Here is a 16,241-nt window from a genome sequence, read left to right on the forward strand (position 1 = left end):
ATACTGTGTGGGGCACTATGAGGGAATTATACTGTGTGGGGCACTATGAGGGAATTATACTGTGTGGGGGCACTATGAGGGAATTATACTGTGTGGGGCACTATGAGGGTATTATACTGTGGGGGCACTATGAGGGTATTATACTGTGTGGGGGCACTATGAGGGTATTATACTGTGTGGGGCACTATGAGGGAATTATACTGTGTGGGGCACTATGAGGGAATTATACTGTGTGGGGGCACTATGATGGTATTATACTGTGTGGGGGACGACGACTTTGAGGGCATTATACTGTGTGTGGGGGCACTATGAGGACATTATACTGTGCGGGGGCACTATGTGGGCTTGATACTGTGTGGGGGCACTATGAGGACACTATACTGTGTGGCGGCACTATGAGGGCATTATACTGTGTGTGGGGACTATGAGTGCATTATACTGTGTGGGGGCACTATTTGGGCTTGATGCTGTGTGGCGGCACTATGAGGGCATTATACTGTGTGGAGGCACTATGTGGGCATTATACTGTGTGGGGGCACTATGTGGGCATTATACTGTGTGGGGGCACTATGTGGGCATTATACTGTGTGGGGGCACTATGTGGGCTTGATACTGTGCGGGGCACTCTAGTGATATGATATTGTAGGGGGGCACTCTGGGGGCATGACATTGTGTGGGGGCACTAAAGGGGCATCATACTGTGTGTGGGCACTATGAGGCATGATATAACTGATTTTATTCAGCAGTTTCCCGTAAAGCTGGGTGACAACCATTGCAGCTCCCACAGCTTTCCCAAACTCCTGAATGGTAAATGAGCCTGGTTATGTAGAAAAACCAACCTGCATTCCCTATACTATGCCATAACTAGGCAGATATATCCTTTCAGAAGTGTTATAGCCCCTGTGACAGCTGTCATGGAAGCCATAATGGTTGTCACCCAGCTTTTCCAAGACAAATATACATTTTAAAAAAAACGGCTGAATAGAATTTGAAGTAGTAACAAATGGAAGATTCAATAAAAATCTGATGCTCAAAGGAAAGCCATTGTAACCTTGTAAGAGTCACAGGCCAATCTTTCTTCCCCTCACTGCTGTCATTCACAGGACAACCATTGAGCTCCAACAAAATGGCGCCTTTTAAAGACATGCCGGCTACTTGCTATTTTCACTCTGTTCACCAAACCAGCCAATCAAAACTCACGTTATTTTTGATGGCCAAAACGAGACGCGCTGCCATTGGTGGCATTTCCAGCATAGCGATTCGCCAGCAGAGTGAAGGTGGGCGGGGCTGGAAGCTGCAGGGAAGTATTTTACAGGGTTACATTGTAGCCTCTTAGCTTCCGGTCCACACAGTGTTCAGCTGTTAGTGAGCGGCGCCGGGTGGTCAGGGGGTGAATCCTTGGCCTCAGAGCCGGTTACAGGTCAGTATCTGAAGGGCAGGCGCCACTTTATGTCCCGGCATTAGAACTGCACCCCAGCAAGCGGGAGAACCGGGAGCTTTATTGTAATGTGGGGTGTTTCGAGGCGCCCCCTAGTGTCAGCCCCCTCGTACTGCAGCCCTGCACCAGGCCCATGTGACCTCCTGGAGCCAGCATAGACTGGGGAGGATGACCTGGGAGTCTGGGAAGTTCTTCCAACTCCCGAAGGTCATAAACTTCTGAAAATGCTCTTTATTTGTCCTTGTGGAGGGGTAATAATAATAATGCACTTCATTCTTGTACCACTAGTATGTATAGTATGCGTTGGGGGTGGGGGCTAATACTTTTGCATTTGGTTGATCTGTATTACTAGTATATGGGGTATGCACAGGGGGTCAATACTTTTGCCTGTTGTAGAATTATTTTACTTATGTGTGACTACAGGGGGGGCTGGAGCTTTTGCATTGACTTGTAGCTTTATTGTATGGGGGGGGGGGGTTTGTTGTATTGTCTGAATCCTTATTGATAGACTCGTAGGTTTATTTTGCATGAGTAGGGGCTGGGTACTTTTTGATTGTATAGAGCATGCATAGGGGAGTGAATATTTTTGCATGGCCTCATCTGTGCGGCCAGGTGACCATCTAGGAGGAGACTGGAGCAGCTCCAAGTCTTGAAGGTCATGAACCTCTATGAACATCGCAATAGTGAATGTTCTGTCTGAATGATCTCTATTTGCCCTTGTGTTTGGTTTTTGACTTCTTATATAAGAGAACTACAATAGAGGAAGATGCATTAATAGATGTAATGTCCTATCCTGGACAAGTTTTAGAATACCCGGAATGAATAAGAGCTCAGAGCTGCTGGGAATGTAGCACAACCAGACAGCTGTGGTCCATGGCAAGCTTAAGTTGCATGATTTATGGCTATTCTAAAACTTATGTAAATTAGATTTTAAAAAAAATAATATATATATATATATATATAATGTGTGTACATGATGACTTATCCTGTACTGATCCTGAGTTACATTCTGTATTATACTCCACAGCTGCACTCACTATTCTGCTAATTGTTATTGGAAGCCGTCAGCAAGCTGGTCATCAGACACAACCTTAAGAGCTTAAAGCGGCTGTCACCATTATAAGTGGCCTATATTGTACATGTGATCGGTGCTGTAATGTAGATTACAGCAGTGTTTTTTGTTTTTTTTTAGAAAAGCGATCACTTTTGGCAGTTATGACCTAATTTTAGTTTTATGCTAATGAGTTTCTTAATGCATAACTGTGCGTGTGTTTACTTTTTGACCAAGTGGAGAGAAGTGTATGACGCTGACCAATCAGTGTCGTACACTTCTCTCCATTCATTAGCACAGCACATAGTGATCTTACTAGATCACTATGTGCAGCCACATACACGCATTAACAATACTCAAGTGTCCTGACAGTGAAGAGACATCACTACCAGCCAGGACGTGATGTCTATTCACAATCCTGATACTTTGCTAACGTTTGTGGTTGATTTACAGCACGGCAAGCGTAATCTCGCAAGGTTTTACAGTGAGATTACGCTTGCTGTACTGTAAATCGACCACAAACGTTAGCGAAGTCAGGATTCTGAATAGACTTCACGTCCTGGCTGGAGGTGATATCTCTTCACTGTCAGGACACTTGAGTAATGTTAATTCGTGTATGTGGCTGCACATAGTGATCTAGTAAGATCACTATGTGCTGTGTAACTGAATGGAGAGAAGTGTATGACGCTGATTGGTCAGCGTCATACACTCCTCTCCAACGCCCACTTGGTCAAAAAGTAAAACACGCCCAGTTGGGCATTAAGAAAGTCATTAGCATAGGGGCAGTTTGCTCTACATTGGATGGCTGTCTGGTGTAAAGACGACCCTGTCCAGAATGCGAACCACCACCAGAACGATCTCCTAGCAGGTACTAAACAAACAGGGAAACTTGGGAGATTTCAGTTCTGAACGCTGCAGGTCTATTACTGCAGCTCAGGAGTATAATACAGCATGTAAACTAGGATCAGTATATGGGAAGTAATATGTGTGTTCAGTGACTCCACCAGCAGATTAGGGAGTGCAGCTCTGAAGTATAATACAGGCTAGAACTCGGGATAAATAAAATATCTACAAAGTTACAGGTGTAGACAAAATGCTCCCATTCACTGACTGCAAGCTGAAATCTTGAACATTATAAGTAATTGTAAAGAATGTTAACAATTTGCAGAACTCTTCAGGTCACTGATTAATCCATATTTACTTAAAACCGGAGAGCCCCTTTAAATTCAGTGCTTGGCATTAACATTGTGTGATGAGTCATGTGACCACTTCAGTCTCTTTAGTAAATGTGAATGGGGGAAGCCCAACCCACTGGACTCATCCTATCTCGTTTCACTTTCTCCACTATATTCCTCATGGAGATCAGGATGATTCCTTGAACATTCTCAAATCTATTCGGATATCGCTTAACAACTCCCCTCTGATATTGGCGCAGGGATGATGCCGGCAGATCACGCGTCCCTAGGACTTTCCTGTAGCTTCTCAGCAGACCGGAGACTTTATATAACTGCCTGCTTCATAGGCAGAGTACAGGCTGCCCTAAACAGTGCCTGTATTCTGCTGACAGATTTGCTGGACAGCAGTGGGGATTTGATTTGCCCTGCACCAAGTGAGGAATTGCTTTTTATGCAGTTTCCTAGCACATTAGTAGACCTAAGTAGGTTCCAGCGTTTGTGTAACTACAACTCCCATCCTGCCCTGACACACGGCGCTTTCAGCTGTGAAGTAAATGTTTGTCTTGGGCTTTACTCTGATTTATAAGAAGCTCCAGCTGTTGGGGAAACTGCAACTCCCAACATGGCAGCGTTACCCTTCCCATAGGGACTGAGGTTGCAGCGTCCTGTGATTTCATAGCCCGTGCTGCTCTTTGAAGGACGTTTCCCGTCTGTGGCCGCCTGCCAGGCCAAGGTAAAGCAAACAGGAATAAGTCCTATGAGTGCAGGATGCAGGTATCTCTTCTGCTGCACTCCTCCATCCGTCAGTCCCCTTAAAGGGGCGGTACGCTTCTACCATAGGTGCTGAATTATCAGGCTTTCTGGATTGTTGGACAGTCCTAGCTGATGCACGAGGCCGTATTCCAGCTCTGCAGGAGCCATATATTAGAGATCACGATGAGATTGGAAGTCTTTATTAGAATTAATCTTTAGTATGAGGGGCTTTCCTGTAATAAACCTCGTGTATGAGATTTAGACCATATAGCCATGACTGATTTTACATGTTAAACTCGTCCAGAATCAGAAAGGTATGGCTTCTTTCTTCCCGCAACAGCGCCACCCCGGTCTATGGGTCTTGTGTAGTACTGCAGCTTTGCTCTATTGAATTGAGGAGTTGCAATAACGCGCACAAGCTATAGACTGGTGCAGGATAACTGTATAATCACTGGGGCCCCACCGATCACTAGAACGGCCTGATCCCCGTTCCTCACTGCATGATCGCAGTAAGGGTATGTTCACACGCACTGTTTTCAGGCGTTTTACGCCTTGAATTACGCCTGACAAGACGGCTCCATTACATCTGCCCATTGCTTGCAATGGGTTTTACGATGTTCTGTTCCCACGAGGTGTAATTTTACGCGTCGCTGTCAAAAGACGCCCGAGTCAAAGTGCAGAACACTACTTGGGACGTTTTTGGAGCAGTTTTTCATTGACTCCATTGAAAAACAGCTACAATTACATCCGTAATGGACGCCGCAAAAAAAGCGAGTGTGCAAAAACGTCTGAAATTCAGGAGCGGTTTTCGCCTGAAAACCGCTCTGTATTTTCGGACGTATTTTGCGTTTTCATGTGAACATACCCTAAAGAGGATTTTAAGTGGAATGGCAATCGCACGTTCTAGTGATCGGTGGGGTCCTGAGTGATCGTACGTTATTCCCTGTGAAATTTTGGAGCGGATTTCCTTTGAACTCTGGTTGGGGCGTTACTTTGTTATTCCTCTTGGGCTATGTTCACACCCTAAACTAAAAACTGCTGTAAAATACGCAGCTGTCTCTGATTTTCAGCCGTTTTTTCAGCTGTTATATTGACCCAATGAGAAACTGCTCAAGAAATGACATGCGCTACATTTACAGGGCGTTTTCCCACTGAAATCAATGGGCAGATGTTAAAGGCGTTCAGCTTCCGTATCTTCAGCGGAATTTGCGGCCCGAAAAACGGCAGAAAATAAACCGTCTGAACACCCCCTTAGAAGTGTATAAATAAATTGAAAAATGTGTGCCTCTTGTCAAAGGGGTGTGTCCTCAGTCTCACTCAGCACTGATTGGACAGTGTCAGACTGCATAGGGACACACCCCCAACTGGTAACAGTTGTCAATTTATTCATAAATTTAGAAGAGGAGTAACAGAGGAACGACACAACATAGAGATGCTCCAGAATTGTTCTCATGGGGAATACAAGTAGTTACTAAAACAGACAAGTCGGGAGAGGGGACGGGTTCACTTTAAATACTCTACTCCTGCAGTCTCCTCTCCATTTACTGTGTAGGTGAATAAAATCTATTGTTTCCTGTTATCAGCCATGTCAGGTTGCGGCGATTTCCGCAGCAAAAATCTCAACTATGGGGAAAAAAAAGCTTCTACTTCCACCATAGCTCTGTCTTCCGTTCTCCTGGGAGGTTTAATCTCACGTGACCTCCTGTAGCCGGTCATGGGCAGTAGCGGTCACATGGGCAGTAGCGGTCACATTGGGAAGTTCCACCCGAAACACCGCACCACAAAGTGGTTTGGTTTTTCGGACAGAATGCGCTGCAGGTTGTAGGTCGAACCTGGCGGAACGCTGCTGCACTTCTCTATGGTAACGGCTTCACGGTTGCTGGATTTATAAATGATCAATTTGTAAGCTGTGACCTCATGTTAATAAATAATACTCCCATGGCGTGGAGCCTGGTCACATGACTAATGCGGTGACCTCGTCTCACCTCGAACAGTTTGCCGTCGTTCTCAATGACTGCGAAGGTTTATCTAATGATTCACCAGGTGGATTCTGAGACTGCGGATGTAGCACGCGGGCACGCCAAGTCCAGGGGGGCAGCCGCTCTTCTCCTGACCACCCACCATTGTCCTCTATAGAGAAGGGTGTTCCTCATGGCACAATTCACTTTTAGGGTATGAACACACAGTGGATTATCCGCAATGGATCAATTTCGGGTAATCCGCAGCGTATTACAGCACCAGTGTGGTGCCGGATTTTGGGCGGCATTCCCTGCGGTGTTGAGCGCGGATACGATGCGCGGTTTGAATACGCGGTGTTCCTGCGCTTAATATGGATTTAGTTTCGCCCTCTGCAACTTGAACATCTTCCGGGTTTCTGTGAAAGTCGTCGGCCAGATTTTGGAGCGCAGTCCCTGAGCCGCCTCCATGCAGTGACGTTGGGTGAGAAGACCTAGTTGGTGGTTAATAGAGGAATTTATTAACCTTTTACACCATTTTTCCCGACGGCAGTCACAGAAGGGTCCAAGTTTAGCGGGCAGTCAAATAAAAAAAAATATAATAAAAATAAATTTCTCACCGCTCATCCTCTCTGGTCCCCTCAGCGTTACGTGGCTCATGCAGGGTACGGACGTCTGCCGGACTCAGGACTCATTAGGGCTGCGTTGCGTATAAGGCCCTGATGCTGCTCGACGTCAGTCCCGTATACAAGCTGCGCTAGAATTCTCAGAGCCCGACGGGAGAAGAGGAGCTGTGAGGGAATGGTTTTTATACTTATGGGTGATGGCGGCTGAGCTAAAACTGGCGCACGGTCGACCAAAAGATGCGACCTGTGATTGGCATATGAGTCTCCAGTCTCCATCATTTCAATGGCTCACGTATATAAAGCGGCTTTTAGTGTAAACGGCTTCTTTAGAATGCCGCAAATTATCTGAAACATTTTAGCTGTAACCACGGAAAGGGACAAACGTGGGCTTGGGCTGTAAGGCTATGTTCACACGGGCTATAGTCAGCTTTTTTTTGGGGTCTTTAAACGCCCTGAGAAACAGCTGAAAATTCGGAAGCAGAACGCCTACAAACATCTGCCCATCGCTATTTTCAGCTGGTTTTTAAGCGTGTGACCAGAGCCTAAGGCCTTATTCACACGACGGACGTGTCCGTTTTACGCATGCAAAAAACGCTGCGTGTGGCATCAGCATATGGTGCGCGGCTGCGTGATTTTCGCGCAGCCGGCCTCACGAGGACCCTCTGGTTTTATGTTTACAAACCGTAAAGCACGAGATGTCTTGCATTCATTTATTTTACATCTGTAGCGCACATCACGCGCGGCACCCGAAGTGCTTCCGTGTGCGATTTGCACGCACCCATTGACTTCAATGGGTGCGAGCTGCGGGAAACACGGGCAAGTATGACATGTCATGCGTGACACGCTGCGTGAAATTCATTGACCGTCTGAATGGCCCCATTCACTAGCATAGGTCTGTGCGACGTGCGTGAAAAGCACGCGTGTAGCACGGACGTATAACCCGTTCGTGTGAATAAGGCCTTAAGGTTAGTCGTAGCCAATCTTTATGTAGGAAGTGACGTAAATTCTGATGCAATCTACACATGTTCGTAGCCGGCAGAGTTGGGGCTTGTCCACACAACGGAATCGCTGCAGCAAAATGCACCATTTCCTTTGGTTTTTACCACCGAAATTTTTTTTTTGCTGCGTTTTTCACAATGCTGGGAGAATGAGACGTCTCCTCTGAAAAATGCAGCAATTCAGTCCACTTTCCGCAGCAGGGATGGATATACTGCGGTCCGATAAATACGCACCGCAGGTCAATTTCTGCTCAGAATTTTTACGTAGCGTGTCGATGAGATTTGTTGAATCTCATTCACTACGCTGCGGCGTGTTTTCTTCATCTGCAATTCCGCATGGGAAAACCGCTGCCGTTCCGCTACGTGTGGACGAGCCCTTAATTCTCTGCCTGTGAGGTTAATTTTATTAAGAGGCGTGCGCATTATGATCCTCTTGGCACAAATCACTCCAACTTCCTTCTTTACAAAGACTGGGTCATATTCTAAGTAAACGTGGGCCAATGTTCCGATTCATCTTAAGGCTGGGTTCACACACCCTATTTACGGACGTAATTCGGGCGTTTTAGCCTCGAATTACGTCCGAAAATGCGGCTCAAAAGCGGCGGCAAACATCTGCCCGTTCATTAGAATGGCTCTTACGATGTTCTGTGCACACGGTCATTTTTTTTTCCGTAATGGACGCTGCGAAAAACGCCTGCACATGCCGTTACGTCTGAAATTCCGGAGCTGTTTTCTCCTGAAAACTGCTCCGTAATTTCAGCCGTATTGGACGCTGCCGTGTGAACATACCCTAAGGACTTCATCCTTTTCAATGTAGAAGGGGTGAATCCCCTGGAGAAAATGCAACAAAATCTGCATATAGCATACGTGGACTCGCAGCAGTAAAATCTGCCACGTGTGACCTGAGGAAAGTTCTCTGCAGATTTAGCAGCAAAACGGCAACGATTCTTGTTGTGGAACTTTCTCCCCTTTCTAGTAAGCGACATGCTGTATCTTCACATCCGTGCCGCGTGTCCGTTTACATATGCAAGTTTAAGTGTAGATAAGATTTGATAAAACTCCCACTTTGTGGTGCTGTATTACACATTACACTGCAGGTAATCGCCCCGTGCGCAGGCGTCCTGAAGGTGTTGGATGAGGTTGACGTAAAACCTGTGCCGTCAAGTTCTTCCTCACTGAACCGCCAAATCCTCGCTTTATGGGCCTCTGTGTCCTGGGGCAACTTCATGATAACGCCTGTGTATGGCGGCTCGCCCATTAGGTTCCTGTTGGGGGTTAATTATTCTTTTACATGTTTCACTCTTCAGCGCTCCTGCACAATCTGAACATAAATTCATAGAAATGACGTGGGGTAAATGTAAACTCCTCTGCTGCTTTTGACCCGAAACATACAGCCAAGGCAACAAAGGAGTGGCTCAAAAAGAAGCACATTAAGGTCATGGAGTGGCCTAGCCAGTCTCCAGACCTTAATCCCATCAAACTTATGGAGGGAGCTGAAGATCCGAGTTGCCAAGCGACAGCCTCGAAATCTTAATGATTTACAGATGATCTGCAAAGAGGAGTGGGCCAAAATTCCATCTAACATGTGTGCAAACCTCATCATCAACTACAAAAAACGTCTGACTGCTGTGCTTGCCAACAAGGGTTTTGCCACCAAGTATTAAGTCTTGTTTGCCAAAGGGATCAAATACTTATTTCTCTGTGCACAATGCAAATAAATATATATAATTTTGACAATGTTATTTTTTTTTTTTTTTTTTTATATAATCTATCTCTCACTGGTAAAATTAACCTAGCCTAAAAATTCTAGACTGTTCATGACTTTGACAGTGGGCAAACTTACAAAATCAGCAAGGGATCAAATACTTATTTCCTTCACTGTTTTTTTTTTTTTTTTTTTTTGTGCCATTTTTCTGTTTTGTTTTTTTTGTTTTGTTTTTGTACTTTGGTTAAATGCTGCAACTAAAAGCACACTACTTTTATTTTTCGACGTGTTTTTAAAAAAATAAAAATGTTTTAGGTCTTATAATAGAAACGGCAACAAGGTATTGCCATGACCGTACTAGCGCAAGCTGCCGTATGATTGCGATCAAGCACTAGAAGACGTGAATACTCGGCCTCTATTATCAAAACCAATTGCAGTTCGGCTTTCATTTTTCCCAGCGCATGCTCAGAGTGGTTGCTATGGCAACAGGGTTTTATAGCAATCTCGTTTACTTCAATGGCACTTCATCTGGTCACTGAGGGACGCTGACATGTCGTCCCTAGTGATGTCATTAGAGCTGTTGGTTGCCATGTTAACTTGGCGCTGAAAGCATTGGAAACTGAGGTGAATTTAAAGAATATATTGTTTTTAATTTTAAGGGTCTGAAAACCCCCTTTACACCTGCATAAATTGAGAATGTCTCCTGGGAAGACCACTTGTATTCTATGGGGCAAGTTTATCAAAACTGTCAAACCATAATCTGCCATTGTTACCCATAGCAACCAATCAGAGCTCGGCTTTCACTTCTTTCGCTGCTCTGGATAAATTGACGTTGTGCTGTGATTGGTTGCTATGGGTGACAAGGACAGTTTGAATTCCCCTGTGTGCGGTTTTTCTGCAGTCATGTGACCTAGCAGCTGAGCTCCCACAATGCTCTGCTCCCTGGTAACCGTAAAGCAGCAGATTTCTGAGTTCAGCTTTGGGTCTGAATGGAGAATAAAACATTGTAGTTAAAAACCAGTACAAGACAAAGCAAAAGATTTGCAAGAAGATCCAACACCTTGTGTAGATTTAGGCTCATGTTGTGCATAAATGGAGTTTCCCTTTAATTTTCAGACTTGTATGAATAAGGGCACATTTTAGGGCGGCTCTGGTTGCTATGCCCACAGTAGTGCCTCGCGTCCTTTGTTTGTCCTCCCCGCTCGGGTCTGGTGCCATCGGCTGTCTACAATACACACTGGTTGTCATTCCTGGAATCTACCTGCGCCGTCTGTTAATTAACCAGCTATAGAATCACTTAGGCGCTCCCGGCAGGTCAGCCGTCTCCGTGGTAACGTGTCTGTCATCCGTGAAATCTTTACACGTGAGTGCTTGGCAGCCATCTCCATGACTTTTAATAAACCTTTCCAGATGCCTTTATCCCAGCGCCTCCTAATCTGAGAAACTCATTTACACGTCTGAAAGAAAAGTCCAAGTTGACGCCGAGTTCATCAAGTTTCCCTAGATATTAACTTTTCATTGTCGGGGTCTGCGGCAAAACTTCTCTCTGGACTGGTTCCCATGGGGGGAGGGGAAAGTCGTTGCTTTTGAAGGAACTTTGTGGGGTCTTAGGAGAGCATGGCGGCTTTGGTAGCCGGTATGGACGTTTACGCCTGTCGTGGTACCCCCTAATTTGAGAGAAACAATGGCGGCCATGATATGAAGACGTGAGTTCGGTCATTGACTTTGTGTGGGTGAGAATTTTTGGAATGTGATCGGACAAATGTACTGGAGGACAGCGGGTCTTGTGATGACCTGATCGGATGCATTTGGCGGGTGGTGCTAAAATGTGGTGCGGTTTCGCTGTGCCCAACCACGCTACCTGCCCATGTAAACACCCTAATGAGGTAAAGGGGCTGAATGTTTCTTAGAAGAATCCCTCTAGCAATGAGATGACCATTGAAGGTCGCAGCAGGGACATCGTGTGATCAGCTGCAATCTGTGGAGGAACCCACAAGTGTGTAATTGCCCCACAGTGCCACCACAGGATAAATAAAGCATTACACAGTACTCCTTGCAATCCATGGGGGCCGCTCATGGTATGTGCAGGAACCTCCGGAGCGAGAGATCCTCTTTAGCTGCCCTAGCTATTAAATGGTTCTGAACAGAAGTGTCATCCCGCCTCTGTTCACCTACAAGGGCTTGTCCATATGGAACGGAATTGCTGCAATAAAAAATCTGCAGAAACTAACCAGATTTCTGGTGCAGGGAAAAACACGCCATTTCTTGTGCTTACTGCAGAAAATGGTGCGGATCTTGCTGCGCTTCTCTCCTCTGAAAAACGCAGCAGTTCTGTCCGCAGCTGGAATAGACATGTTGCGGTACAATATACGCACCGCAGGTTAATTTCTGGTCGGAAGTTTTACGCAGCGTGTGGATGAGGCTTGTTAAATCTCGCCCACTTTGCTGCTGCGTATTCTCCATCCGTAATTCTGGACAGAAAATACGCAGCAATTCCGATACGTGTGGACGAGCCCTTAGGATGTCCGCACACCATGTGACGGCTGTGGTAATTGCCGCACAGCGAGATTCGTGCACATGGCTTACCACAAACTGCTATGGTTTTGTAGCCAGTATAACTTAATAAGAATGGGAAAAAATAGCCCTAGATGTCATGAGAAAATTAGGTCAAAATGATTTTGGTAGCCCAACAAATTGAACAAAAAAAAAAAAAAACTCTGATTTTTAATGGGTGAACTCAGTATTCTCTTTGTCTTTCATAGGTCGTTGCAGTCTCCTGCCTGACGGACCATGGAGAACTTGTGGCCTCCCACGTGCAGCGATTCGGTGAACATACACCGGCCACTGGTAATTATTCACTAGGTCGTGTGGAAGAGAAGCAAATGGTGAACTTCACTTTCTGCTGAGGTTTCCCTTTTAATCTTCTAGCCTCAAACTCTGGATATTCACCCTCTTTGATGTTCGGCTCTGTTCACACGCTCAGCAAAAAACGTCTGAATATACCTCCTGATTTTGCGGGTTTTTTTTTTTTTTGTTTTAAAGCAACTAATTTTTTATGGCCGTTTTTGGAGCTGTTCTAATATAGTTAACGAAAAATGGCTCAAACGGCTCAAGAAGTGAAGCGGCTGCGTAAAAAAAAAAATGGCCCGTCTGGACAGAACACCGTTTTTTCCCATTGAAATCAATGGGCAGACGTTTGGAGGCTTTCTGCTTTCGATTTGTCGGCTGTTTACAGGCCGAAAATAAGTTGTGTGAACATACCCTTAAAGGGGTGAAATCTTCCGGTAACATGTAGCAAAATCTGCATGCCGCACTATAGACTGTAGCGATGACGTGTGACTCTTAGGCCCTGTTCACACTGAGTTCTTTATGCAAGCAAGAAAAATCTGCCTCAAATTGACTTCAGGAGTTTTGATCTGGCAGCAAACTCCTGCTGCGTTTTTTCTCCCACGGCATTTGAACTCAATGGGAGATGTCGTCCGTTTTTTGCCGGTGATTCAGGCGCAGCTTGCATGTCAAAATCGGTGTAAAAAACTGAACTGGGCCTTATGATTCAGTCTTTCAGTTCTCCATTGTATTTTCTCTGTTTCAGGTTGGGGCTGGCACGCAGCAGATGTGAGCGGGATTTGTAGTCTGTTGCTGTAAACATCCCCGACTGGAAGCTTTGAGGCTAACGGGAGCTTTCAGTCCGATGTTTGCTGCCACCGGCTATGGAAGTCCGTCACCCCTCCATGGGTAAACTGCATTTCTGGTGCGAAGTATCCTTGACTGTCCACATACCTGACGGTGAACCTCGTACATCCCCGCTAATGATCAGTAAGGCTCTTGATGTTTTTGGAAACGGTTGGGTAGATTATTGCTGGGCACCCTACTGAAGAGCTGCATTCATAGCTTGGCTCCTGTAAGGGGGGGGGGCAGGTGACTTTTTTTTTTTTTTTTTTTTTTCCCCCCCCTCCATTTCTTAACCCGTTAGTGACCGGCCCATCGTGTTTCTACGTCGGTCACTAACGGGCCTTATTCCGATGCCATAGACTTTTTACGTCGCGGCATCGGAATAAGTTTACAGAGCAGGGAGCTGTCAAATCTCCCTGATCTCAGCTGCTAGAGGCAGCTGAGGGCTGGGGGCGTCCCTGCTCTGCCGTGTGGGATCGATATTAGTATCGATCTCGCCCGTTTAACCCCTCAGATGCGGTGCTCAATAGCGTTCATCGCATCTGAGTGGTTTTGGAGAGAGGGAGGGAGCTCCCTCTCTCCCACCGACACCCGGCGATACGATTGCCGAGTGTCTGTGTCTGTAATGGCAGCCGGGGGTCTAATAAAGGCCCCCAGGCTGCCTGGAGTGAATGCCTGCTAGATCATGCCGCAGGCATGACCTAGCAGATGCCTGTCCGTGTTAAACGGCCAGGCAGTAATACACTGCAATACAAAAGTATTGCAGTGTATTATAAATGCGATCGCAGAATCGCATATTAAAGTCCCCTAGTGGGACTAGTAAAAAAGTGAAAAAAAGTTTAAAGTTAATTTTAAAAAAAATGTGAAAAAAAATGAAACCCAGCTTTTCCCCTTACAAAATGCTTTACTATTAAAAAAACAAAATAAAGTTAAAACGTTACACATATTTGGTATCGCCGCGTCCGTAACGACCCCGACTATAAATCTATTACATTATTTAACCCGCACGGTGAACGCCGTAAAAAATGTAATAAAAAACTATGGAAAAATTGCTGTTTTCTGTGAATCCTGACTTTAAAAAAATGTAATAAAAAGTGATCAAAAAGTCGCATCTACTCCAAAATGGTACCAATAAAAACTACAAGTCGTCCCGCAAACAAAAAGCCCTCATACAACCGCATCGGCGAAAAAATAAACGTTACGGCTCTTCAAATATGGAGACGCAAAAACAAATCATTTTGAAAAAAAAGCATTTTTACTGTGTAAGTAGTAAAACATACAAAAACTATACAAATTTGGTATCATTGCAATTGTAACAACCCGCTGAATAAAGTTATTGTGTTATTTATACCACACGGTAAACGGCGTAGATTTAGGACGCAAAAAAGTGGCGAAATTTCAGATTTTTTTTTCTATTCCCCCCCCCCGAAAAAAAGTTAATAAAAGTTAATCAATAAATCATATGTACCTAAAAATGGTGCTATTAAAAAGTGCAACTTGTCCCGCAAAAAACAAGACCTTATACAGCGATGTCGACGCAAAAATAAGAAGGTTATAGCTCTTGGAATGCGACGCTTGAAAAACGTAAAAAATAGCTTGGTCATTAAGGTCCAAAATAGGCTGGTCATTAAGGGGTTAAGCAACTGTTGCGCGAATCACGCACAGCACACGGATGTGCTGTCCGTGATTTGCATGCACCCGTTGACTTCAATGGGTGCGTAATGCGTAAAAAAAAACGCCCAAGTGTAAGACACGCAGTGAGTTTCACGCAGCGGACACACACTGCGTGAAAAACACAATGTCTGAATGTCCCCATTGACTTGCATTGGTCCGTGCAACGCGTGTGATTTTAATGCGCGTATCACGGACGTAAAATACGCTCGTGTGAATGAGGCCTTATGTGGTGGACGCACAGGTGCACTGCTCGTTACTTTAGTTATCAGTTGTGTAACGAGCCATGCACCGGTGTCCATCACACGACCAGGACTGATTTTTGTCCCCTGGGAGTGAACTATGAAAGTCCCTGACATTTGATGACATCACTGATCCTGAGTCGGTTGTCCAGAGCTGAATTTACAATTCCTTAGGCTTCAAAGCTTTTTTTTTTTTTTTTTTTTTTTTTCCATTTTCATGCTGAAATGTCCTATTTCTCCCCCCCCCCCCCCCCCCCCCATCACTGCAGTCTTTATTGTCTCCAGATCCTTTCATGTCCTCTCTGCATTCACCACGTGTGATACTTTGCCTGCTCCACCCACACAGGATCATCATGCCAAGGGTTGCTGTGTAGACAAGTTGCCAGAACCAGTCCTCCTGCCCGACGTGTCTTGTCCTCGTGAACTCTCCACTTCACAGTTAGTTCATGTAAACATCCTACACTCAGCTCTGGTGTGATATGGCTGGGCGGAGGATGATTACCTTAACTGATCTCTGACATCCAGCAGGAGAAATCCGGGCGGCTGATGGTGAAATGGAGCGCACGCGTGTCTGTTACCTGGGAGATGCAGCTTGTTCTCAAAACACTGCGCTGGATTACTATCTGTTACCACTTCATGCATTTATGACTAGTTTGTGCATGTCAGTAAAGTCCTGTGCCTCATAATAAACGTGTTGTGTCTTATTGAATTTAAGCCTAAAGTGTCCTTGCAATAGCAACGTCAGAGTATGTGGGTAAGACTTATAAGAATGTTATACTGAATATAACTACTATAATACTGCCCCCTATGGACAAGAATATAACTACTATAATACTGCTCCTATATACAAGAATATAACTACTATAATACTGCCCCCTATATACAAGAATATAACTACTATAATACTGCCCCCTATATACAAGAATAGAACTACTATAATACTGCCCCTATATAC

At 45.2% G+C, this 16,241-nt stretch overlaps 1 long non-coding RNA gene across 5 annotated transcripts; it reads left to right on the forward strand.

Annotated features, from left to right (window-relative positions):
- Window positions 1-1,344: 1,344 nt before the first annotated feature.
- Window positions 1,345-15,976, forward strand: LOC142652313 (uncharacterized). 5 transcript variants are annotated; one of them, XR_012847800.1, is made up of 4 exons: window positions 1,345-1,420; window positions 12,464-12,548; window positions 13,294-13,517; window positions 15,633-15,976. It is a non-coding gene; the product is annotated as an uncharacterized LOC142652313 (long non-coding RNA). The 5 variants fall into 5 exon arrangements; XR_012847804.1 differs by having other exon boundaries at window positions 13,315-13,517; XR_012847802.1 differs by lacking the exon at window positions 1,345-1,420 and adding an exon at window positions 10,236-10,325.
- Window positions 15,977-16,241: the final 265 nt, after the last annotated feature.

Source organism: Rhinoderma darwinii, chromosome 5 (assembly GCF_050947455.1).
Source record: "Rhinoderma darwinii isolate aRhiDar2 chromosome 5, aRhiDar2.hap1, whole genome shotgun sequence".
NCBI lineage: Eukaryota > Metazoa > Chordata > Amphibia > Anura > Rhinodermatidae > Rhinoderma > Rhinoderma darwinii.